At 50.6% G+C, this 26,507-nt stretch overlaps 2 protein-coding genes across 7 annotated transcripts in view; one reads left to right on the plus strand and one right to left on the minus strand.

The window, feature by feature from the left end:
- Window positions 1-4,301, minus strand: part of LOC141073554 (uncharacterized) — a 132,756-nt gene extending 128,455 nt beyond the window's left edge. For 2 of the 4 annotated variants that reach the window (XM_073560852.1, XM_073560824.1), the window contains exon 1: window positions 4,172-4,301. The gene's annotated coding sequence lies outside the window, so the exon portion shown is untranslated. Of the gene's footprint in view, window positions 1-1,087; window positions 2,270-4,171 lie in introns of those variants that run through there. The other 2 variants (XM_073560833.1, XM_073560843.1) reach the window with 2 other exon arrangements.
- A 7-nt stretch (window positions 4,302-4,308) lies between these two features.
- LOC141073520 (uncharacterized) overlaps window positions 4,309-26,507 on the plus strand; it is an 81,510-nt gene continuing 59,311 nt past the window's right edge. For all 3 annotated transcript variants that reach the window (XM_073560789.1, XM_073560793.1, XM_073560798.1), the window contains exon 1: window positions 4,309-4,426. The gene's annotated coding sequence lies outside the window, so the exon portion shown is untranslated. The remainder of the gene's footprint in view (window positions 4,427-26,507) is intronic.

A 26,507-nucleotide genomic window follows, 5' to 3' on the forward strand; every position in this document is an offset into this window, starting at 1 on the left:
AGATATAGACTGTACGCGCTCCTGTCAGGTATATATTATTGTAGATACAGACTGTACGGGCTCCTGTCAGGTATATATTATTGTAGATACAGACTGTACGGGCTCCTGTCAGGTATATATTACTGCAGATACAGGCTGTACGGGCTCCTGTCAGGTATATATTATTGTACATACAGACTGTACGGGCTCCTGTCAGGTATATATTATTGTAGATATAGACTGTACGGGCTCCTGTCAGGTATATATTATTGTAGATATAGACTGTATGGCTCCTGTCAGGTATATATTATTGTAGATACAGACTGTACGGGCTCCTGTCAGGTATATATTATTATAGATATAGACTGTACGGGCTCCTGTCAGGTATATATTATTGTAGATACAGACTGTACGGGCTCCTGTCAGGTATATATTTTTGTAGATACAGACTGTACGGGCTCCTGTCAGGTATATATTACTGCAGATACAGGCTGTACGGGCTCCTGTCAGGTATATATTATTGTAGATATAGACTGTATGGCTCCTGTCAGGTATATATTATTGTACATACAGACTGTACGGGCTCCTGTCAGGTATATATTATTGTAAATATAGACTGTACGGGCTCCTGTCAGGTATATATTATTGTAGATACAGACTGTACGGGCTCCTGTCAGGTATATATTATTGTAGATACAGACTGTACGGGCTCCTGTCAGGTATTTATTACTGCAGATACAGGCTGTACGGGCTCGTCAGGTATATATTATTGTACATACAGACTGTACGGGCTCCTGTCAGGTATATATTATTGTAGATATAGACTGTACGGGCTCCTGTCAGGCATATATTATTGTAGATATAGACTGTATGGCTCCTGTCAGGTATATATTATTGTAGATACAGTCTGTACGGGCTCCTGTCAGGTATATATTATTGTAGATAATGATCTAATGATTTAATAACAGCTAAATCAAAAGGTCATTGCTCCCTGCTGATTCTCCTGGATCTCTCTGCCGCATTTGACACTGTGGATCACCAGCTCCTCCTCACTATGCTCCGCTCTATAGGCCTCAAGGACACAGCCCTCTCCTGGTTCTCCTCCTACCTCTCTGACGGCTCCTTCACTGTATCTTTTTCCGGCTCCTCTTCTCGTCCCTTTACTATCGGGGTCCCGCAGGGCTCAGTCCTAGGCCCCCTCCTCTTCTCTTTATACACTGCCCCTATTGGACAAACAATCAGCAGATTTGGGTTCCAGTATCATCTCTATGCTGATGACACACAATTATACACTTCTTCCCCTGACATCACCCCTACCCTAATTCAAAATACCAAGGATTGTCTGTCTGCTGTCTCTAGCATCATGTCCTCCCTCTATCTGAAACTAAATCTCTCTAAAACTGAACTTCTTGTGTTTCTCCCCTCTACTAACCTCACTCTACCTAACATCGAAATAACCCTGGAGGGTTCAACCATAACTCCCAAGCAGCATGCCCGCTGTCTTGGGGTCATATTCGACACTGAACTTTCCTTTACTCCGTACATCCGATCACTCAGTCGCTCTTGTCACCTGCATCTTAAAAACATCTCCAGAATCCGACCTTTTCTCACCTTTGAAACTGCTAAGACTCTTACTGTCGCTCTTATTCATTCTCGTCTGGACTACTGCAACTCTCTTCTGATCGGTCTCCCTCTTACCAAACTTTCTCCTCTCCAATCCATCTTGAATGCGGCAGCCAGGGTCATATTTCTGTCCAGCCGCTTCACCGATGCCTCCATCTTGTGCCAGTCATTACACTGGCTACCTATTCGCTACAGGGTCCAGTATAAACTCATCTCTCTCACCCACAAAGCTCTCCACTGTTCTGCACCGCCTTATATCTCCTCTCTCATCTCTGTCTATCGCCCTACACGTGCCCTCCATTCTACAAATGACCTAAGACTAATATCCCCCGTAATCCAAACCTCGCACCTCCGTCTCCAAGACTTCTCTCGTGCTGCTCCAACTCTCTGGAATGCACTTCCCCAGACGATCAGACTGATACCTAGCCCCGACCTATTCAAGCGTGCTTTGAAAATCCATCTCTTCAAACAAGCCTACCACATCAACTACTCAGTAAACTAACTTTGCCCTGTTCCCTCCTTCCAAATATTATTCTGAATCTGCACCCTACTATTCATCTGTCTCCACACCCTCCATGCACACAATAACTGCACTTGATACTTGTTTATTGCACTTAAACACACGGGCTGATGACCGGATCATGCAGCTTTATATGAAAATCCCTATTATAATTGCCAGACCTGAATTAACAAGCATTTCTCACCTACTGTGTCCCCCGATTTCCTTGTAGATTGTAAGCTTGCGAGCAGGGACCTCACTCCTAATGTCACTGTTTGAATTGTCTTAACTTGTATTGAATTTATTGTCTGTAAATGTCCCCGCTTAATTGTAAAGTGCTGCGGAATATGTTGGCGCTATATAAATAAAAATTATTATTATTATTGTAGATATAGACTGTACGGGCTCCTGTTAGGTATATATTATTGTAGATATAGAGTGTATGGCTCCTGTCAGGTATATATTATTGTAGATACAGACTGTACAGGCTCCTGTCAGGTATATATTATTGTAGATACAGACTGTACGGGTTCCTGTCAGGTATATATTATTGTAGATATAGACTGTACGGGCTCCTGTCAGGTATATATTATTGTAGATATAGACTGTACGGGCTCCTGTCAGGTACATATTATTGTAGATATAGACTGTACGGGCTCCTGTCAGGTATATATTATTGTAGATATAGACTGTACGGGCTCCTGTCAGGTATATATTATTGTAGATATAGACTGTATGGGCTCCTGTCAGGTATATGTTATTGTAGATATAGACTGTATGGGCTCCTGTCAGGTATATATTACTGTAGATATAGACTGTACGGGCTCCTGTCAGGTATATATTATTGTAGATATAGACTGTACGGGCTCCTGTCAGGTATATATTATTGTAGATACAGACTGTATGGGCTCCTGTCAGGTATATATTATTGTAGATACAGACTGTACGGGCTCCTGTCAGGTATATGTTATTGTAGATATAGACTGTACGGGCTCCTGTCAGGTATATATTATTGTAGATATGGACTGTATGGGCTCCTGTCAGGTATATATTATTGTAGATATAGACTGTACGGGCTCCTGTCAGGTATATGTTATTGTAGATATAGACTGTACGGGCTCCTGTCAGGTATATATTATTGTAGATATGGACTGTATGGGCTCCTGTCAGGTATATATTATTGTAGATATAGACTGTACGGGCTCCTGTCAGGTATATATTATTGTAGATATAGACTGTACGGGCTCCTGTCAGGTATATATTACTGTAGATATAGACTGTACGGGCTCCTGTCAGGTATATGTTATTGTAGATATAGACTGTATGGGCTCCTGTCAGGTATATATTATTGTAGATACAGACTGTACGGGCTCCTGTCAGGTATATATTATTGTAGATATAGACTGTACGGGCTCCTGTCAGGTATATATTATTGTAGATATAGACTGTACGCGCTCCTGTCAGGTATATATTATTGTAGATATAGACTGTACGCGCTCCTGTCAGGTATATATTATTGTAGATATAGGGCCAACTAGACCCCAAAAGGATCAAGTAATCCCCCTGGGGGCCCAACCAGACCACACGAGCGTGCATTAACCGCCCCCAGGGCCAAAAAAGTACCAGCAGACATGAATTAACCATCCATCCAAGTGACCCAACCAGACCACGCAAGAATGCATTAACCCCCCACCAGGAGCCAAAGCAAACCCCAAAAACATGCACTAATCCCCCCCCAGTGAGGAACCCACCCTGCCTTCACAAGCGTGCACTAAGCCCTCCGGGACATTACCAGATCCCACAGACGTGCATTAAACCCCAAGGGACTCAACGAGACCCCCCTAGGAGCCCAAACAAACCCCAAAAACTTGCACTAATCCCTCACCGCAGTGAGCCCACCCAGACTCCCCAAGTGTGCATTAATCTCCCCTCCCCTCCAGAAGCCCAACTCCCAAATGACCCAAACATTAAGTCTCCAAAACCCACTAGATAACCCCAAGTATCAGCCCTGTCAACCAAAAATGTGAGAAGACATTAATCTGTTAATAAACCCTCCTGTTTGTCACTGACCTCACTCCCTGCTACTCACAGACACCAGACACATGTGTAATCGAGGCTTCTCTTCCTGCCTGTGCTGTCAGACCACGCCCCTCCCGGTATGACACGCCCCCAGAAATTACGTCACACGTGGAAGGAGTCCATACAGTCCAGCTTCAAAACCTGTGAGGGGGAGGAGCAGGATGGGCGTTTGTAGGAACTAGGAAGTGGAGTGTTTTCTGGTTAGGAAGCTGCGACATGTAAGAGCTGGAGGAGAAGTCTGCACTGGTGAGCGGTAATGGGGGAGCAGGGACTGTGTGATAGAGGGGACAGGACTCAGTCCTGGGGGGCACCGGGACTCTGCACATTAGGGTACAGCCGGCTCCACATGTAAGAGCTGGAGGAGGAGTCTGCACTGGTGAGCGGTAATGGGGGAGCAGGGACTGTATGATAGAGGGGACAGGACTCAGTCCTGGGGGGGCACCGGGACTCTGCACATTAGGGTACAGCCGGCTCCACATGTAAGAGCTGGAGGAGAAGTCTGCACTGGTGAGAGGTAATGGGGGAGCAGGGACTGTGTGATAGAGGGGACAGGACTCAGTCCTGGGGGGCACCGGGACTCTGCACATTAGGGTACAGCCGGCTCCACATGTAAGAGCTGGAGGAGGAGTCTGCACTGGTGAGCGGTAATGGGGGAGCAGGGACTGTATGATAGAGGGGACAGGACTCAGTCCTGGGGGGCACCGGGACTCTGCACATTAGGGTACAGCCGGCTCCACATGTAAGAGCTGGAGGAGAAGTCTGCACTGGTGAGCGGTAATGGGGGAGCAGGGACTGTGTGATAGAGGGGACAGGACTCAGTCCTGGGGGGCACCGGGACTCTGCACATTAGGGTACAGCCGGCTCCACATGTAAGAGCTGGAGGAGAAGTCTGCACTGGTGAGCGGTAATGGGGGAGCAGGGACTGTGTGATAGAGGGGACAGGACTCAGTCCTGGGGGAGCACCGGGACTCTGCACATTAGGGTACAGCCGGCTCCACATGTAAGAGCTGGAGGAGAAGTCTGCACTGGTGAGCGGTAATGGGGGAGCAGGGACTGTGTGATAGAGGGGACAGGACTCAGTCCTGGGGGGCACCGGGACTCTGCACATTAGGGTACAGCCGGCTCCACATGTAAGAGCTGGAGGAGAAGTCTGCACTGGTGAGCGGTAATGGGGGAGCAGGGACTGTGTGATAGAGGGGACAGGACTCAGTCCTGGGGGGGCACCGGGACTCTGCACATTAGGGGACAGCCGGCTCCACATGTAAGAGCTGGAGGACAAGTCTGCACTGGTGAGCGGTAATGGGGGAGCAGGGACTGTGTGATAGAGGGGACAGGACTCAGTCCTGGGGGGCACCGGGACTCTGCACATTAGGGGACAGCCGGCTCCACATGTAAGAGCTGGAGGAGAAGTCTGCACTGGTGAGTGGTAATGGGGGAGCAGGGACTGTGTGATAGAGGGGACAGGACTCAGTCCTGGGGGGCACCGGGACTCTGCACATTAGGGTACAGCCGGCTCCACATGTAAGAGCTGGAGGAGAAGTCTGCACTGGTGAGCGGTAATGGGGGAGCAGGGACTGTGTGATAGAGGGGACAGGACTCAGACCTGGAGGGCACCGGGACTCTGCACATTAGGGGACAGCCGGCTCCACATGTAAGAGCTGGAGGAGAAGTCTGCACTGGTGAGCGGTAATGGGGGAGCAGGAACTGTGTGATAGAGGGGACAGGACTCAGTCCTGGGGGAGCACCGGGACTCTGCACATTAGGGTACAGCCGGCTCCACATGAGCTGGAGGAGAAGTCTGCACTGGTGAGTGGTAATGGGGGAGCAGGGACTGTGTGATAGAGGGGACAGGACTCAGACCTGGAGGGCACCGGGACTCTGCACATTAGGGGACAGCCGGCTCCACATGTAAGAGCTGGAGGAGAAGTCTGCACTGGTGAGCGGTAATGGGGGAGCAGGAACTGTGTGATAGAGGGGACAGGACTCAGTCCTGGGGGAGCACCGGGACTCTGCACATTAGGGTACAGCCGGCTCCACATGTAAGAGCTGGAGGAGAAGTCTGCACTGGTGAGCGGTAATGGGGGAGTAGGGACTGTGTGATAGAGGGGACAGGACTCAGTCCTGGGGGGCACCGGGACTCTGCACATTAGGGTACAGCCGGCTCCACATGTAAGAGCTGGAGGAGAAGTCTGCACTGGTGAGCGGTAATGGGGGAGCAGGGACTGTGTGATAGAGGGGACAGGACTCAGTCTTGGGGGGGCACCGGGACTCTCCACATTAGGGTACAGCCGGCTCCACATGTAAGAGCTGGAGGAGAAGTCTGCACTGGTGAGCGGTAATGGGGGAGCAGGGACTGTGTGATAGAGGGGACAGGACTCCGTCCTGGGGGGCACCGGGACTCTGCACATTAGGGTACAGCCGGCTCCACATGTAAGAGCTGGAGGAGAAGTCTGCACTGGTGAGCGGTAATGGGGGAGCAGGGACTGTGTGATAGAGGGGACAGGACTCCGTCCTGGGGGGCACCGGGACTCTGCACATTAGGGTACAGCCGGCTCCACATGTAACAGCTGGAGGAGAAGTCTGCACTGGTGAGCGGTAATGGGGGAGCAGGGACTGTGTGATAGAGGGGACAGGACTCAGTCCTGGGGGGCACCGGGACTCTCCACATTAGGGTACAGCCGGCTCCACATGTAAGAGCTGGAGGAGAAGTCTGCACTGGTGAGCGGTAATGGGGGAGCAGGGACTGTGTGATAGAGGGGACAGGACTCAGTCCTGGGGGGCACCGGGACTCTGCACATTAGGGTACAGCCGGCTCCACATGTAACAGCTGGAGGAGAAGTCTGCACTGGTGAGCGGTAATGGGGGAGCAGGGACTGTGTGATAGAGGGGACAGGACTCAGTCCTGGGGGGCACCGGGACTCTGCACATTAGGGTACAGCCGGCTCCACATGTAAGAGCTGGAGGAGAAGTCTGCACTGGTGAGCGGTAATGGGGGAGCAGGGACTGTGTGATAGAGGGGACAGGACTCAGTCCTGGGGGAGCACCGAGACTCTGCACATTAGGGTACAGCCGGCTCCACATGTAAGAGCTGGAGGAGAAGTCTGCACTGGTGAGCGGTAATGGAGGAGCAGGGACTGTGTGATAGAGGGGACAGGACTCAGTCCTGGGGGAGCACCGAGACTCTGCACATTAGGGTACAGCCGGCTCCACATGTAAGAGCTGGAGGAGAAGTCTGCACTGGTGAGCGGTAATGGAGGAGCAGGGACTGTGTGATAGAGGGGACAGGACTCAGTCCTGGGGGAGCACCGGGACTCTGCACATTAGGGTACAGCCGGCTCCACATGTAAGAGCTGGAGGAGAAGTCTGCACTGGTGAGCGGTAATGGGGGAGCAGGGACTGTGTGATAGAGGGGACAGGACTCAGTCCTGGGGGGCACCGGGACTCTGCACATTAGGGTACAGCCGGCTCCACATGTAAGAGCTGGAGGAGAAGTCTGCACTGGTGAGTGGTAATGGGGGAGCAGGGACTGTGTGATAGAGGGGACAGGACTCAGTCCTGGGGGAGCACCGGGACTCTGCACATTAGGGTACAGCCGGCTCCACATGTAAGAGCTGGAGGAGAAGTCTGCACTGGTGAGCGGTAATGGGGGAGCAGGGACTGTGTGATAGAGGGGACAGGACTCAGTCCTGGGGAGCACCGGGACTCTGCACATTAGGGTACAGCCGGCTCCACATGTAAGAGCTGGAGGAGAAGTCTGCACTGGTGAGCGGTAATGGGGGAGCAGGGACTGTGTGATAGAGGGGACAGGACTCAGTCCTGGGGGAGCACCGGGACTCTGCACATTAGGGTACAACCGGCCCCACATGTAAGAGCTGGAGGAGAAGTCTGCACTGGTGAGCGGTAATGGGGGAGCAGGGACTGTGTGATAGAGGGGACAGGACTCAGTCCTGGGGGGCACCGGGACTCTGCACATTAGGGTACAGCCGGCTCCACATATAAGAGCTGGAGAAGAAGTCTGCACTGGTGAGTGGTAATGGGGAGCAGGGACTGTGTGATAGAGGGGACAGGACTCAGTCCTGGGGGGCACCGGGACTCTGCACATTAGGGGACAGCCGGCCCCACATGTAAGAGCTGGAGGAGAAGTCTGTACTGGTGAGCGGTAATGGGGGAGCAGGGACTGTGTGATAGAGGGGACAGGACTCAGTCCTGGGGGGCACCGGGACTCTGCACATTAGGGGACAGCCGGCCCCACATGTAAGAGCTGGAGGAGAAGTCTGTACTGGTGAGCGGTAATGGGGGAGCAGGGACTGTGTGATAGAGGGGACAGGACTCAGTCCTGGGGGAGCACCGGGGCTCTGCACATTAGGGTACAGCCGGCTCCACATGTAAGAGCTGGAGGAGAAGTCTGCACTGGTGAGCGGCAATGGGGGAGCAGAGACTGTGTGATAGAGGGGACAGGACTCAGTCCTGGGGGAGCACCGGGACTCTGCACATTAGGGTACAGCCGGCTCCACATGTAAGAGCTGGAGGAGAAGTCTGCACTGGTGAGTGGTAATGGGGGAGCAGAGACTGTGTGATAGAGGGGACAGGACTCAGTCCTGGGGGGCACCGGACTCTGCACATTAGGGTACAGCCGGCTCCACATGTAAGAGCTGGAGGAGAAGTCTGCACTGGTGAGTGGTAATGGGGGAGCAGGGACTGTGTGATAGAGGGGACAGGACTCAGTCCTGGGGGGCACCGGGACTCTGCACATGTAATAGCTGGAGAAGTCTGCACTGGTGAGCGGTAATGGGGGAGCAGGGACTGTGTGATAGAGGGGACAGGACTCAGTCCTGGGGGGCACCGGGACTCTGCACATGTAATAGCTGGAGAAGTCTGCACTGGTGAGCGGTAATGGGGGAGCAGGGACTGTGTGATAGAGGGGACAGGACTCAGTCCTGGGGGGCACCGGGACTCTGCACATGTAATAGCTGGAGAAGTCTGCACTGGTGAGCGGTAATGGGGGAGCAGGGACTGTGTGATAGAGGGGACAGGACTCAGTCCTGGGGAAGCACCGGTCTCTGCACATTAGGGTACAGACGGCTCCACATGTAAGAGCTGGAGGAGAAGTCTGCACTGGTGAGCGCTAATGGGGGAGCAGGGACTGTGTGATAGAGGGGACAGGACTCAGTCCTGGGGGGCACCGGGACTCTGCACATTAGGGTACAGCCGGCTCCACATGTAATAGCTGGAGGAGAAGTCTGCACTGGTGAGCGGTAATGGGGGAGCAGGGACTGTGTGATAGAGGGGACAGGACTCAGTCCTGGGGGAGCACCGGGACTCTGCACATTAGGGTACAGCCGGCTCCACATGTAATAGCTGGAGGAGAAGTCTGCACTGGTGAGCGGTAATGGGGGAGCAGGGACTGTGTGATAGAGGGGACAGGACTCAGTCCTGGGGGGCACCGGGACTCTGCACATTAGGGTACAGCCTGCTCCACATGTAAGAGCTGGAGGAGAAGTCTGCACTGGTGAGCGGTAATGGGGGAGCAGGGGCTGTGTGATAGAGGGGACAGGACTCAGTCCTGGGGGGCACCGGGACTCTACACATTAGGGTACAGCCGGCTCCACATGTAAGAGCTGGAGGAGAAGTCTGCACTGGTGAGCGGTAATGGGGGAGCAGGGGCTGTGTGATAGAGGGGACACGACTCGGTCCTGGGGGGCACCGGGACTCTGCACATTAGTATACAGCCGGATCTACATGTAAGAGCTGGAGGAGAAGTCTGCACTGGTGAGTGGTAATGGGGGAGCAGGGACTGTGTGATAGAGGGGACAGGACTCAGTCCTGGGGGAGCACCGGGACTCTGCACATTAGGGTACAGCTGGCTCCACATGTAAGAGCTGGAGGAGAAGTCTGCACTGGTGAGTGGTAATGGGGGAGCAGGGACTGTGTGATAGAGGGGACAGGACTCAGTCCTGGGGAAGCACCGGGACTCTGCACATTAGGGTACAGCCGGCTCCACATGTAAGAGCTGGAGGAGAAGTCTGCACTGGTGAGCGGTAATGGAGGAGCAGGGACTGTGTGATAGAGGGGACAGGACTCAGTCCTGGGGGAGCATCGGGACTCTGCACATTAGGGTACAGCCGGCTCCACATGTTAGAGCTGGAGGAGAAGTCTGCACTGGTGAGCGGTAATGGGGGAGCAGGGACTGTGTGATAGAGGGGACAGGACTCAGTCCTGGGGGAGCACCGGGACTCTGCACATTAGGGTACAGCCGGCTCCACATGTAAGAGCTGGAGTAGAAGTCTGCACTGGTGAGCGGTAATGGGGGAGCAGGGACTGTGTGATAGAGGGGACAGGACTCAGTTCTGGGGTGCACCGGGATTCTGCATATTAGGGTACAGCTGGCTCCACATGTAAGAGCTGGAGGAGACGTCTGCACTGGTGAGCGGTAATGGGGGAGCAGGGACTGTGTGATAGAGAGGACAGGACTCAGTCCTGGGGGGCACCCGGACTCTGCACATTAGGTTACAGCCGGCTCCACATGTAAGAGCTGGAGGAGAAGTCTGCACTGGTGAGCGGTAATGGGGGAGCAGGGACTGTGATAGAGGGGACTGGACTCAGTCCTGGAGGAGCACCAGGACTCTGCACATTGGGGTACATTCCTCCAGTTCTCTTCCCCCTTTGCAGCAAGGCACCCTACGACCAAGGCAACCCTTACAGCAATTGATCTCGTGAACTCCACCCCTTGAAAATTATCACCAGGGCCGTATTTCCCATTAGGCACTCGTGGGCATGTGCCTGGAGCGGGACTCTGTGGAGGGGCGGCACCTCAGCAATGTTTTTTTTTTCCCTCTGGTCGGTCCATATCCCCCTCCCTCGATGACATCATACTCACCTCCTGGCTCTTCCAGCGGTGTCTGCAGCTCAGATGATCTCTGGCGCTGCTGTGCTTCCTGACTGTGCGCAGTCACGTGGTACCGCTCATTACAGTAATGAATATGGACGCCACGCCACTCATAGGCGCGGCGTCCATATTCATGAGATTAATATCCTGTACCAGGTGGCCGCACACACAGTCAGGAAGCATAGCGGCGCCGCTGGAGGTAACAACATGCACGTGCAGGGACCACGCGACTCTGAGGACTCAGGTGAGCCCGCGGGGGGGGGGAGGGATAGGCTGAGCCTAGAGAGCCATGCATATAGGGGAAGAGGATAATCCAGGAGCCATGCATACGGGGGGGGGGGGTAGAATATGATCCCGGAGCCATGCATACGGGTGGGGGGGTAGAATATGATCCCGGAGCCATGCATACGGGGGGGGGGGTAGAATATGATCCCGGAGCCATGCATACGGGGGGGGGGGTAGAATATGATCCCGGAGCCATGCATACGGGGGGGGGGTAGAATATGATCCCGGAGCCATGCATACGGGGGGGGGGTAGAATATGATCCCGGAGCCATGCTTACGGGGGGGGGGTAGAATATGATCCCGGAGCCATGCATACAGGGGGGGGGAGAGGATGATCCCGGATTCATGCATACAGGGGGGGGGGGGTGGGAGAGGATGATCCCGGATTCATGCATACAGGGGGGGGGGGGTGGGAGAGGATGATCCCGGATACATGCATACAGGGGGGGGGGGGGAGGATGATCCCGGATTCATGCATACGGGGGGGGGGGGGAGAGGATGATCCCGGATTCATGCATACAGGGGGGGGGAAGAGGATGATCCTGGATTCATGCATACGGGGGGGGGGAGAGGATGATCCCGGATTCATGCATACGGGGGGGGGGAAGAGGATGATCCTGGATTCATGCATACGGGGGGGGGGGGGGAGAGGATGATCCCGAATTCATGCATACAGGGGGGGGGGAAAGAGGATGATCCTGGATTCATGCATACAGGGGGGGGTGGGAGAGGATGATCCCGGATACATGCATACAGGGGGGGCGGAGGATGATCCTGGATTCATGCATACGGGGGGGGGCGGGGGAGAGGATGATCCCGGATTCATGCATACGGGGGGGGGGGGGGTGAGGATGATCCCGGATTCATGCATACGGGGTGGGGGGGGGGAAGAGGATGATCCCGGATTCATGCATACGGTGGGGGGGCAGAGGATGATCCCGGATTCATGCATACAGGGGGGAGAGGATGATCCCAGAGCCATGCTTCCAGGGGGAGGATGATCCCGGAGCCATGCATACAGGGGAAGAGGATGATCCCGGAGCCATGCATACTGGGGGGGATGTTCTCGGAGCCATGCATACAGGGGGGGGTGGGAGAGGATGATCCTGGATACATGCATACAGGGGGGGAGAGGATGATCCCGGATTCATGCATACAGGGGGGGGTGGGAGAGGATGATCCCGGATACATGCATACGGGGGGGGGTGGGAGAGGATGATCCCGGATACATGCATACAGGGGGGGTGGGAGAGGATGATCCCGGATACATGCATACGGGGGGGGGGGAGAGAATGAGCCCGGAGCCATGCATACGGGGGGGGGGGGGAGAGAATGAGCCCGGAGCCATGCATACGGGGGGGGGGGGGGGTAGAGAATGAGCCCGGAGCCATGCATACGGGGGGGGGGGGGTAGAGAATGAGCTCGGAGCCATGCATACGGGGGGGGGGGGGGGGTAGAGAATGAGCCCGGAGCCATGCATACGGGGGGGGGAGAGAATGAGCCCGGAGCCATGCATACGGGGGGGGGGGACCAGAGTGTGCAGCTGCATGAATTTATACATAGCTGACGGCTCTGGTCCCGAGTCCTGGCGGCAGTGCCGTGTATTAAGGTGCGAGACTCGTGCGAATTTGTCGCAAGTGTGACCCTCGCCTAACGCAGATTTTATGTGTGTGTTTCTTTATTTAACTCACTATGTATCATTTTATTATATTGTAAATATTACTAAACATCGGGCTTGGTATTATCTTGGTATTAGATATATACAGTGCCTTGCGAAAGTATTTGTTCCCCTGGAACTTTTCAACCTTTTCCCACATATCATGCTTCAAACATAAAATGACCAAATGTAAATTTTGGTGAAGAATCAACAAGTGGGGCACAATTGTGAAGTTGAACGAAATTTATTGGTTATTTTAAATTTTTGTGGTAATTCAAAAACTGAAAAGTAGGGAGTGCAATATTATTCTGCCCCTTTAACTTAATACTTTATTGCACCACCTTTTGCTGCGATTACAGCTGCAAGTCGCTTGGGGTATGTCTATCAGTTTTGTACGTCGAGAGACTGAATTTCTTGCTCACTCTTCCTTGGCAAACAGCTCGAGCTCAGTGAGGTTTGATGGAGATCGTTTGTGAACAGCAGTTTTCAGCTCTTTCCACAGATTCTCGATTGAATTCAGGTCTGGACTTTGACTTGGCCATTCTAACACCTGGATACGTTTATTTGTGAACCATTCCATTGTAGATTTTGCTTTATGTTTGGGACCGTTGTCTTGTTGGAAGACAAATCTCCATCCCAGTCTCAGGTCTTTTGCAGACTCCAACAGGTTTCTTTCAAGAATGGTCCTGTATTTGGCTCCATCCATCTTCCCATCAATTTTAACCATCTTCCCTGTCCCTTCTGAAGAAAAGCAGGTTCAAACCATGATGCTGTCACCACCATGTTTGACAGTAGGGATGGTGTGTTCAGGATAATGAGCTGTGTTGCCTTTATGCCAAACATATCGCTTGGCATTGTTGCCAAAAAGTTTGATTTTGGTTTCATTTGACCAGAGCACCTTCTTCCACAAGTTTTGTGTGTCTCCCAGGTGGCTTGTTGCAAACTTTAAGCGACACTTTGTATGGATATCTTTGAGAAATGGCTTTCTTCTTGCCACTCTTCCGTAAAGGCCAGATTTGTGCAGTGTACGACTGATTGTTGTCCTATGGATAGACTGTTCCACCTCAGCTGTAGATCTCTGTAGTTCATCCAGAGTGATCATGGGCCTCTTGGCTGCATCTTTGATCAGTCTTCTCCTTGTTTGAGATGAAAGTTTAGAGGGACGGCTGGGTCTTGGAAGATTTGCAGTGGTATGATATTCCTTCCATTTCAATATGATTGCTTGCACAGTGCTCCTTGGGATTTTTAAAGTTTTGGAAATCATTTTGTATCCAAATCTGGCTTTAAACTTCTCCACAACAGTATCACTGACCTGCCTGTTGTGTTCCTTGGTCTTCATGATGCTCTCTGTGCTTCAAACAGAACCCTGAGACTATCACAGAGCAGGTGCATTTATACGGAGACTTGATTACACACAGGTGGATTATTTTTATCATCATTAGTCATTTAGGACAACATTGGACAAGATCCACAATGAACTTCTGGAGTGAGTTTGCTGTACTGAAAATTAAGGGGCTGAATAATATTGCACGCCCCACTTTTCAGTTTTTGACTTTCCACAAAAATTTAAAATAACCAATAAATTTCATTCAACTTCACAATTGTGTTCCACTTGTTGATTCTTCACCAAATGTAACATTTGGTATCTTTATGTTCGAAGCATGATATGTTGGAAAAGGTTACGTTCCAGGGGGCCGAATACTTTCGCAACCCACTGTATAGATAGTTCTATCATCTATCGATATATCTATCATCTATCTGTGTGTGTAAACATTATTCTTCAATGGAGTATGTAAATGAAGAGGTTGAACAAGAAATGGCATCACAATTCTTTTTATTTTTGGTAAATAATAGATTATTTAGCCTACAAAAATGCATACAAATCCGCATGAAAAACTGCATAAAAAATGCACGGATTTTACCTGCATTTTCTGCTAAGAGATGCAAATTTTGTGCATAAAATTCTGCAGACAAATCTGCAACGTGTGCACATTCCCTAAGGCTATGTTTCCACGTTCAGGAGACACAGCAGAGAGGACACAGCTCTGCCCAAAGCTTTGCGGGCTTTTGTACGTGCGGTGACTCTGCATGTTATCATTGAACCGTGTGGCATCACCGCATCCTATTCATAGAACTGGGTTATTTATCTTGCGTAGACTGAGCGTCTCCGCGAGATAAACACGTGGTCTAGAGAGATGGAGGACCAGCTAAAAAACAAAACTCAGAAAGGCGCAATTCTAGACTCCGTCCCATTGATGAGAGGAGCGGTGGCCTTTTTAGCGAACGCATCCGCAGATTCAATCAGGCTAGCGGCCAGGGCAGCCTCATTCTCGAACGCAGCTAGAAGGGTCCTATGGCTCAAGTGCTGGATGAGGGTCCTACAAACAAAAACAAAACTTTGCTCCATTCCCTGTGAAGGTGAATTCCTTTTCGGACATACACTAGATGATATACTCGACAAAGCGGGGGATAAAAAGAAGTCTTTCCCTAACCATCCAATTTCCCCTTCAAGCGTTTTCGGAGCAGGAAATTTATCCAGAGGAAGCCATCTAAAAACTCTCAGGACAAGTGGGGAAGATAGAAGAGGCAAAGGAAAGGTGTTCATGTTTGGAAAACCAGCAGACAAGAAGCCACCCCAATGAAGGTGTCTCCCAGGTAGGAGGAAGATTGGCCCTCTTCTTCCCAACCTGGGAAAACATATCAGTCAATGGATCTTAAACATCATAAAAACAGGCCTTAAGTTAAATTTTCACACCTCACCCAAACCCTCTTTCGTAGTGAACCCACGGAGGCAGTCGGCGGAAGAGCAAGCCGCTATTCAACAGGAAAGTCAGACCCTGGTGGAGAAATCAGTATTGCAAAAGGTCCCTCACCAAGAAAGAGAAGGCTTCTATTCCCCTATCTTCCTAAGGAGGAAGCCAGATGGGACATTCAGGCAGGGCCGTATTTAGAGTTTGTGCTGCCTTCCCCCCATTGGCGAGTATGACTAATGCAGACACTGTCGGCAGTGACTTAGTCTACTTTCACATCAGGGATTTTCGCCATTCTCGGCAGATTCGGCAGTTTTTCCGCATCTGTCACGTAACAGATCAATTATGGCAACGCTGCATATGGCCTCATTCATTCCCTATGGGACTTGCGGACATGTGCGGCACTTGCGGTTTTGCCGCGATCCCGAAAATGCGGTACTTGCAGCAACGGAAAAAAACACTGCTAGCTGTGTTTTATTTGTCTCACCGCAAGTGCTGCACATGTTCGCAAGTCCCATAGGGAATGAGTAAGGGGTCTGAATCTGTGTCTATGCCCATGTAGCTCTTTCAAAGACAATTCCGGCAATAGTTTTACATGTTCAGTCCATTCATCTGAAATCGGTTTGCATACATATTCAAATGAGGGAGTAGATCTGTTGCTCCAGCTCTATACCTGCTCAGTGTCACCTCTTCCTGTTCGACTACAGCTCTTTTTTCCAGAAGGAAACACACAGAGGCTGTCAGTGAAGGAGGTGGCTCTCTGTGGGAAATAGAGCTGGAGTGACAGAGGGATAAGATTCACCATAGTCGTTAGGCATTATTTATATATCAATTGAAATGCCGATTTCTGAATATGGGAGAAAGGGACTGACCATATAAAGGTATTTATGGAATTTGTCTTGGAAAGAGCTACATGCACATATAAAAAGTTTGAAGGGGTGAAATGAAACTAATATACAATGCTGCCAGCAAAAACATTCTTGCATAGCTATTATGGCAGCACGGTGGCTCAGAGGTTAGCACTGTATATAGTGGCTTAGTACTGTATATAGTGGCTCAGTAGCACTGGGGTTCAAATCCCAACAAGGATGACATCTGAAAAGAGTTTATATGTTCTCCCCGTGTTTGTGTGGGTTTCCTACCACACTCAAAAGATCTACTAATAGGATGTTTGAATTGTGAGCCCCAATGGGGACAGTGTTGATGATGTATGTAAAGTGCTGTGGGGTTAGGCTGGGGTTACATTGCGTTTAGGCAGTCCGTTAACGCTACCATTGACCCCATTATGTGGCGCATCGCGACGCATGCCGTAAAGCGGCATGCGCTCGCGATGTGCCGTCATTCTGTGACGGAACCTCGGACACGGGCTACAGCGTCTGAGGCTCCGTACCCGCTAGCGCAGATGAATCATCTGCGCTAGCGGGTATAGCATAACGCGATCGCAATATGCTATACCGTTAACGCAACCAGTCAATGCTATGCGCTGAACGGGCTGCAAAACGCAATCTGATCCTGACCTTAATAGCGCAATATCAATGAATAAATATTCTTAATATTATGCACAATACCAGGATCTGAGGATCTTCTGTTTCAAGGTCACGATGCCATGTTGCTGCCTGTCTCGCTGTCTTCCTCTTTTGATACTGCAGTGTGGTGGACAAGAGAGCATTAAATGGTTAACAACAAGAAGTCTGGTGTCTGCACTAACTGAACTATTAACTCTCCCCATCCCATGTCGAGCAGACATTGGAGGATTGCTAGATGGATTTTATTCTTCTACTAGCTGAAGAGCCTGGCGCTGCCCGGGCATAGTAACTAACTGTGGTTAGTTATAGCAAATTATAATTATCCTCCATCCCATAGTCCCGTGCCCATATACCCATCATACATATCCATGATCCCATAGACCCGTGCACATATACCCATCACACATCCTCTATCCCATAGTCTCATGCCCATATACCCATCACACATCCTCTATCCCATAGTCCCATGCCCATATACCCATCATACATATCCTCCATCCCATAGTCGAGTGCCCATATACCCATCACACATCCTTCATCTCATAGTCCCATGCCTGTATACCCATCATACATATCCTCCATCCCATAGTCCCGTGCCTGTATACCCATCATACATATCCTCCATCCCATAGTCCCGTGCCCATCACTCATCCACCATCCCATAGTCCCATGCCCGTATACCCATCATCATATCCTCCATCCCATAGTCCCGTGCCTGTATACCCATCATACATATCCTCCATCCCATAGTCCCGTGCCCATATACCCGTCATACATTTCCTCCATCCCATAGTCCCGTGCCCATATACCCGTCATACATTTCCTCCATCCCATAGTCCAGTGCCCATATACCCATCACACATCCTCCATCTCATAGTCAACCATTGATATCATAATGAGCGGCGGGGCTTGCAACCTATGACATCAGCGTCGCCATGGCAACCATGACATCATAATGAGGGGCGGGGCTTGATACACACACTTTTTCCCCATTATGTAGATAGGGGCAAAATTGTTTGGTGAATTGGAACGCGTGGGGTTAAGATTTTGCCTCACAACATAGCCTAGGACGCTCTCGGGGTCCAGACGTGTGGCTGTGCCAAATTTTGTGGCTGTAGCTGCGACTGTGCGGATGCCTACCCTGGGCATACATACATACACACATACACTTGAGCTTTATATATTAGGTTACTTCCCAGTCTCTGACTAAGGCCTTATTCATATGTCCAATACGTCCAGATGTTACAGCATAGTGGAGGGGATTTTATGAAATCCTGTCTCCACTATGTGTTCAAACACGCAGGTGGCAGACCCATGTATACGCACATGTGGCGCATCTCTCTACACCGCAGCATGTCTGTCTCGCGGAGACGCTCAGTCTATGAATAGAATGCGGTGATGCCACACGGTTCAATGATAACATGCAGAGTCACCGCATGTACAAAAGCCGGCGAAGCTTTGGGCAGAGCTGTGTCCTCTCTGCAGTGTCTCCTGAACGTGGAAACATAGCCTTAGGGTATGTGCACACGTTGCAGATTTGTCTGCAGAATGTTATGCACAAAATCTGCATCTCTTAGCAGAAAATGCAGGTAAAAATCCGTGCATTTTTATGCAGATTTTCAAGCGTTTTTTCATGTGGATTTGTATGCATTTTTGTAGGCTAAGTAACTATTATTTACCCCCCAAAAAAATTGTGAATCCTGTGATTCCATTTCTTGCTTAACCTCTTCATTTACAAACTCCATTGAAGAATAATGTTTACACACACAGTTAATAGATAGATCTATCATCTATCTGTACAGTGCGTTGCGAAAGTATTCGGCCCCCTGGAACTTTTTAACCTATTCCCACATATCATGCTTTGAACATAAAGATACCAAATGTAAATTTTTGGTGAAAAATCAACAAGTGGAACACAATTGTAAAGTTGAATGAAATTTATTGGTTATTTTAAATTTTTGTGGAAAGTCAAAAACTGAAAAGTGGGGCGTGCAATATTATTCGACCCATTTACTTTCAGTGCAGCAAACTCACTCCAGAAGTTCATTGCGGATCTCTGAATGATCCAATGTTGTCCTAAATGACTAATGATGATAAATATAATCCACCTGTGTGTAATCAAGTCTCCGTATAAATGCACCTGCTCTGTGATAGTCTCAGGGTTCTGTTTGAAGCACAGAGAGCATCATGAAGACCAAGGAACACAACAGGCAGGTCCGTGATACTGGTGTGGAGAAGTTTAAAGCCGGATTTGGATACAAAATATTTCCAAAACTTTAAACATCCCAAGGAGCACTGTGTAAGCAATCATATTGAAATGGAAGGAGTATCATACCACTGCAAATCTACCAAGACCCAGCCGTCCCTCTAAACTTTCATCTCAGACAAGGAGAAGACTGATCAGAGATGCAGCCAAGAAGCCCATGATCACTCTGGATGAACTACAGAGATCTACAGCTGAGGTGGAACAGTCTATCCATAGGACAACAATCAGTCGTACACTGCACAAATCTGGCCTTTATGGAAGAGTGGCAAGAAGAAAGCCATTTCTCAAAGATATCCATAAAAAGTGTCACTTAAAGTTTGCTTAAAACTGCTGTTCACAAACGATCTCCATCCAACCTCACTAAGCTCAAGCTGTTTGCCAAGGACGAATGGGAGAGAATTTCTGTCTCTTGATGTACAAAACTGATAGAGACATACCCCAAGCGACTTGCAGCTGTAATTGCAGCAAAAGGTGGCGCAATAAAGTATTAAGTTAAAGGGGCCAAATAATATTGCATGCCCCACTTTTCAGTTTTTGAATTTCCACAAAAATTTAAAATAACCAATAAATTTCGTTCAACTTCAATTGTGTCCCAATTCTTCACCAAAAGTTTACATTTGGTCTTTTTATGTTTGAAGCATGATATGTGGGGAAAAGGTTGAAAAGTTCCAGGGGGCCGAATACTTTCGCAAGGCACTGTATGTGTCTAATACCAAGGTAATACCAAGCCCGATGTTTAGTAATATTTATAATAAAATGGTACATAGAGTTAAATAAAGAAACACATATACTGTGGTAGGCCGGGGTCACACTTGCGAAAAACTCGCATGAGTCTCGCACCTCAATACACGGCACTGCCTCCGGCTTTCGGGACCAGAGCGGTCAGCTACGTAGAAATTCATGCAGCCGCACACTTCGTTTCCCCCCCTGTATGCATGGCTCCGGGCTCATCATCTCTCCACCCCCCTGTATGCAAGGCTCCGGGATCATCCTCCCCGCGTGTATGCATGGCTCTTGGATCATCCTCTTCCCCCCCCCCGTGTATGCATGGCTCCGGGACCATCCTCTCCCCCCCCCCCCCCCCCCCCCGAATTGCCCCGGGATTATCCTCTCCCCCCCCCCACATGCATGGCTCCGGGATCATCCTCTCCCCCCCCTTGTATGCATGGCTCAGTGCTCATCCTCCCCCCGTATGCATGGCTCCGGGCTCATCCTCTCACCCCCCCCCCTCGTATGCATGGCTCCGGGCTCATCCTCTCCCCCCCCCCCCTCGTATGCATGGCTCCGGGCTCATCCTCTCCCCCCCCCCCCCCCCCCCCCGTATGCATGGCTCCGGGATCATCATCCCCCCCCGTATGCATGGTTCCGGGATCATCCTCTTCCCCCCCGTATGCCTGGCTCTCTGGGCTCATCCTCCCCCTCTTCCCACCCACCCGCGGGCTCACCTGAGTCCTCCGAGTCTCGCGGTCCCTGCACGTGAATGTTGTTACCTCCAGCGGCGCCGCTATGCTTCCTGTGTGTGCGGTCACGTGGTACCGCTCATTAAGCTCACGAATATGGACGCCACGCCTATGAGAGTGGCGTGGCGTCCATATTCCTTACTGTAATGAGCGGTACCACGTGACCGCGCACACAGTCAGGAAAGCATAGCAGCGCCAGAGATCATCGGAGCTGCAGACACCGCTGGAGGAGCCAGGAGGTGAGTATGATGTCATCGAGGGAGGGGGGAAGAGGGATGGACCGACCGGAGGGAAAAAAAAACCATTGCTGAGGTGCCGCCCCTCCACAGAGTCCCGCTTCAGGCACAGGCCCTCGAGTGCCTAATGGGAAATACGGCCCTGCATTCAGGACAATAATAAACCTGAAAAAATTAAACAAGTGCCTGATAATCCACCCATTCAAAATGGAAACAATAAAATCGGCAGTGAAAATGCTGTTTCCGTCCTGTTACATGACTGTACTCGACCTAAAAGACGCGTACTACCACATTCCCATACAGGTGGACTACCGCCAATTTCTCAGGTTAGCAGTAGCTATGGGGGGAGAGATTAAACACTATCAATTCAAAGCTCTCCCGTTTGTGCTGGCCATTGCCCAGAGGGTGTTCACAAAAATGATAGCAGAGGTCATGGCACATCTAAGGGAGCAGGACGTCCTAATAGTCCCATACTTGGACGATTTCCTAGTAATAGGCAACACCTTGTCCCTCTGCAGGACTATGAATTCTCTGACTGGCCTAGGTTGGATGCTAAATCTACCAAAATCCCGGATGGTCCTGAGCCAAGTACAAGAGTATTTGGGCATAACCATAGAAAATGGGAAAATGCTGCACATAAAACAAATGGCATCAGGAGCAATAACTCGCACAGTAACAACCCTGAGGAAGGCCATGTCCCTGCTCAGGTCAATGACTGCCTGTATGCCAGCCGTGCAGTGGGCCCATGCTCACACAATGGATCTCCAGTGGGAAACACTAGCGGCAGAAATTTCCCTTCACAGAAATTTAGAAGGGCGGTTAGACATATCACCCGAAACAGCTCGCTCACTAGAGTGGTGGACGAAATCATCCAACCTACTGTATCCAGGGGGTCCCTTGGGTGATACCGGTATCTCGAGTCCTTACTACAGACGCAAGCCCCAGGGGGTGGGGGGTTCACTTGGACAATCAGGTAACTCCGGGGGTCTGGACAGAGAACGAAAAGGCAGCCTCTTCGAACATGAAGCTGCTAGCGGTAAAGCTCGCCCTCATGTATTTTGTGGAATCCCTCAGAACCCACCACGTAAGGGTGTTTTCAGACAACCACACAGTAGTGGCTTACTTAAACCATCGGGGGGTAGAAGATCCTGCGCCCTAATGACATTGACAAGATCAATTCTCCAGTTTGCAGAGGAAAACCTAGGCTCACTGACAGCACGCCACATAAAAGGGGCAGACAATGTCACGGCGGACTTTCTAAGTCGCACACAGCTGAGACAGGGCAAGTGGGAGTTGAACCAGGAAATTTTCAACCAGATCACGGTACTATGGGGGAAACCTGATATAGACCTGTTCGCCAACGGGACAAATCGGAAGGTGAAAACCTTCTGCTCCATAGACCCCTCCGGGAATCCAGTAGCCCTGGACACCCTCATGATCCCCTGGCACTTTCCCCTTGCTTATGCGTTTCCACCAATAGCTCTAATTCCATCAGTTCTGTGGAAGATACAGGAGGACAAAGCAAGGGTAATATTAATAGTCCCCTTCTGGCCGAGAAGGACGTGGTTCTCTTGGTTGAGGAGAATGTCCATCTCCGACCCTTGGGTCCTCCCGGATATCCCAAACTTACTCTCTCTGGGCCCAGTACTGCACCCCCAGGTGGAGAACCTACATATGACGGACTGGAATTTGAAAGGGCTCTGTTAAGCAACAGAGGCTTCTCCCAAAATTTAGTATCCACTCTACTACGAAGTAGAAAACCGATAACCACTAAACAGTACGGGAGGGTCTGGAGGAAGTTCCTTTCATTATAAAGGGCCAGTCCAAAGGAGAAGGTACCCATACCAAAGATCTTAGAGTTCCTACAAAAGGGCTTAGAGCAAGGTCTAGCTACCAGCACATTAAAGGTTCAAGTGGCGGCCCTTGGGGCCCTATACAACTGTGACTTGGCAGGGAATCGTTGGGTGTCCAGATTCATTAAAGCAGCCGGTAGATCCAGGCCTATGTCTTCCCTAAACACTCCTCCCTGGGATCTAAACTTGGTGCTCTCTGCCCTGACCAAGCCTCCCTTTGAGCCTTTACAAGAAGCACCGTTAAAATTAATATCTCTCAAGACCTTCCTCTTGATAACCCTGACATCGGCCCGTAGAATTAGTGACATCCAGGCCCTGTCGGCTTTCCCTCCATTTACACATCCTGGATGACAGGGTGGTCCTTAGGACAGACCCAGCCTATCTGCCGAAGGTATCATCTCGATTCCACAGAACTAAAGAAATCTCCCTCCCCTCCTTTTGCCCCATCCCAAAAACAAGGGAGAAGAGACCCTACACACATTAGATGTTAGGAGATGCCTAATTGCATACCTAGCGGCCACCAGGGAGTGTAGAAAGGATAGGTCTCTTTATGTCTGCTTCCAGGGGCCAAGAAGGGCGAAAGGCATCAAAAAGCACGCTGGCGAGGTGGATAAGAGACGCCATCACCTTGCCGTACTCGTCACAGGGTGCGGACATTCCAGGCAGAATAACAGCCCATTTCACAAGAGAGGTGTCAACTTCCTGGGCAGAGCGAGCAGGCATCTCCATTGAGCAGATATGTAGAGCCGCCACTTGGTCCTCTCCTTCTACGTTCTTCAACCACTATCGGCTGGACCTAGCCACCTCCTCAGATCTAACCTTTGGTAGAAGGGTGCTGGAGGCAGTGGTCCCCCCCTATTTGATAGTCTCTGCAATTCTCTCCATGGTGCCGTCATGTGGGAAAGAGAAAAGCGTAGTTACTTACCGTTAACGGTATTTCTCTGAGCGCATGACGGCACCCGTATATTCCCTCCCTACACGCGTGGGGTGCGCACTTATTGTAAATACAGCTTACTCAAAAAGTAAAGTGGTGTCTCCTCTACACAGTTTAATGATTATAGAAATTTTTTTTTAAAGTTGTGTTAGTATTAGGCTGAAGTTCCGTTAATGCTCTGTAAAACAACTGATGCGGGAGAGAGGTACCGCATTTTTATCTGTAGGTTTCCTGTTCCCGTGGGGCGGATCCCCTCTCTCCGTGGTGCCGTCATGGTCTCAGAGAGATAGCGTTAATGGTAAGTACGCTTTTCGCATTTTTGCCTAAATAAAGGTCTTGGAATTGTTCACTCTTCACTTGCCCTGTTGATTGTGTGATACCGGAGAAGGAACCCATGACATCTGGTGGCAAGCAATGGGATCAACAAAGCATAACCAAAAGGAGACCCACCCACAGAGTGAGTACAGAAATTGGATTGTATCCAGTTTACAAGAGAGAGCCAGAGACCTGGGCCTGAATTACCAGGGACTGACTAAAGAGGCCTTAATTGATCTACTGGTGAGTGCTAGCCAGACCACCTACTCCCATGTCTGAAGGACAAGCGCAGGAGACGAGGACCCCCACCCCAAAAGCCAGTGGGTGGTGTTGTACAAAGAAGAGATGATGGTTCTGGGCCCAACCGTCTCTCAGGAGTATAAGGAGGAGGCTGCTCATCGAGCACAGCGGAGACAAGAATCGATGGAGATCGAAAGAGGGAGTAATGCAATGCGGAGTATAAACCCCATGATCCGGAAGCCTGTACTGATCACCCGGACAGACTTTAAGCCATTTGATGAGGCTTCTGGAGATGTGGAGGGATTATTCAAGGACTTTGAGCAGCAGTGTGCTGTAATGGAGGTACTCCACTCTGGCTGGATAAGTTTATTAGTGGGACTCCTGAATGGAAGCGCAGCGCAGGTTTACCGAACCATTGTCTCCCAGCAGAAAAAGGATTCTAACATTGTAAAGCAGACTATCACCCCAGACGCATATAGGGCCCAGTTCAGAGACCTCCCATGCACCACGGGGGAAGGGTCGTTTAGGATATGACTGGAAGCAGAAAACGCCTTTACTGTGGAAGATGTTATACAGGCTTTCCTTATAGAACAATTTTTTGCCAAGTGCCCCGCAGAATTACGAGAATGGGTCCGGAAGCGGACACCGAAGACAGAGCTGCGCTCTGGCCGATGAGGCCCTTACTATCCGACCGCAATGGAGGAGACTTCTGAATAATAAACCACAGCCTGCTCCCACGACCTGGCCCCCTCAGACTGTATCTGCCCTTCCCCCCCCCCAGCCGCAGGCCAATGACAATCATGTCTCACAATCCTGGGCCCCCACGGTTCCTACCACGACCTGGGGTATCACCGAGAGGAGATGTTATGGGTGTGGGCAACCTGGGTATTTGCAATCCAGCTATCCCTCTAGGATTCGGAGGGAGCCCCACGCAGCCCCACCTCATCCAGTGCATCTTGTGCACTCCATCCCACCTGAGGAAGAGTTACCACCACCCTCACCCGAGAGGACCACCGACCCGAGCACCATAAATACCCCTCCTGGAGTGTACGGACTCTGGCCTTTGTCCTTCAGAAATACACAGCAACGGCAACACAACATGCAAAGTGTCAGGATTTAGAGACACGGGGTCATTTCTGACTATCGCTGACCCCGTGTGGTTCGACCCGAGGCAAGTCACCCGGGACTACCCATTGTCCTGGCGGGGTGTGTCTGCAAATATACCGTATTTTTCGCTTTATAAGACGCACCTGATTATAAGACGCACCCCCAAATTTGGTGAAGAAAAAGAGAAAAAAATGTTTTTTTATGTTAAATGGAGGTGTGTCTTATAATGCCAGTGTCCATCTTTCAAATCATATACCGTATATGTCCCTCATCCTGGTATTTATATAACCCCCAACCTTGTACATTGCCCATTTGTGCTGGCACATAGCCCCCCATCCTATCCTGGATATGGCCCCCCAGTCACTATATGCCCCCCTGCTGGCACTCACATGGACGCCCTCTCTATATGCCTCCCTACTGGTACGCACATGGCCCCCCATCCCTATATTCCCCCCTGCTGGCAAGCACATGCTAAAATAATAAACAGTTAACTCACCTACTGATGATCGCTCCTGCTCCCAGCTCTCCCGTGGCTTACCTGTGTCTGTGCTGAGTCTGCTGTCATCCTCCTCCTGCAGGGTGCACACAGCTGCTGCTCATTCAGGCAGCTCATTGTTGCTACAGGACCTTCCATGATGTGACCAATAGGAGCTGCTCAGCTGCGGTCATGTGACTCGCAGTGCACACTAGGAGTCATGTGACTGCAGGTCCTATTGGTCACATCATGCAAAGTCCTGAAGCAATTAGCTGCCTGAATGAGCTGCTGCTGCCGCTCGCCCTGCAGGAGGAGGATGACAGCAGACGACACAGGA

This window comes from Dendrobates tinctorius, unplaced genomic scaffold (genome assembly GCF_039654945.1).
Source record: "Dendrobates tinctorius isolate UK_male_01 unplaced genomic scaffold, ASM3965494v1 ptg000014l, whole genome shotgun sequence".
Classification (NCBI taxonomy): domain Eukaryota; kingdom Metazoa; phylum Chordata; class Amphibia; order Anura; family Dendrobatidae; genus Dendrobates; species Dendrobates tinctorius.